This window comes from Odontomachus brunneus, unplaced genomic scaffold (assembly GCF_010583005.1).
Source record: "Odontomachus brunneus isolate Ranch 3 - 2012 unplaced genomic scaffold, Obru_v1 Obru_scaffold_111, whole genome shotgun sequence".
Lineage (NCBI taxonomy): Eukaryota > Metazoa > Arthropoda > Insecta > Hymenoptera > Formicidae > Odontomachus > Odontomachus brunneus.
Genome location: NW_022639561.1, coordinates 266235 through 266759, shown reverse-complemented (window position 1 = coordinate 266759; position 525 = coordinate 266235).

Sequence of the window (525 nt, the reverse complement as noted above, 5' to 3'; positions counted from 1 at the left end):
AGAGAGAGAGAGAGAGAGAAAGAGGGAACGAGGGAGCGGAGCGTGAACGCGAGAGAGCGGAGCGAGGGAGAGAGAGAGCGGAGCGAGAGAGAGTGAGCGGAGCGAGAGAGAGTAAGTGGAGCGAGAGAGGGAGAGCCGAGAAAGAGAGAGGACCGCCACCGCTGCCGTCACCGCCGACGCCGCCGCCGACGCAAGGGCTGTCGCCGGAATTGTAAGACTGACCATCTGCTCAAAATTTATTTGTGTCGCGTATAGTATCGTATCGTGTCGTGTCTCGTCCGCGGAGTGGTCGCGCGAATAGAAAAGGCTCGCCCGAGGAAGGCGTCCTCGGGCTTCGTGTACCGTTTCGCGAATCGTACCGTCTCGAGAGGAGCGTTGACGTGACAACCTCCTCTCGTGTACCGACTATCGGGACGTGCGAGAGTCCCCGAATAAACGTCTCATTATTAGTAAAATCGAGTCCAGTGATTTCGCCTTCTTCTAACCTATCCCGTCTCCGACTTTAAATTAATACGAGCTACCGGT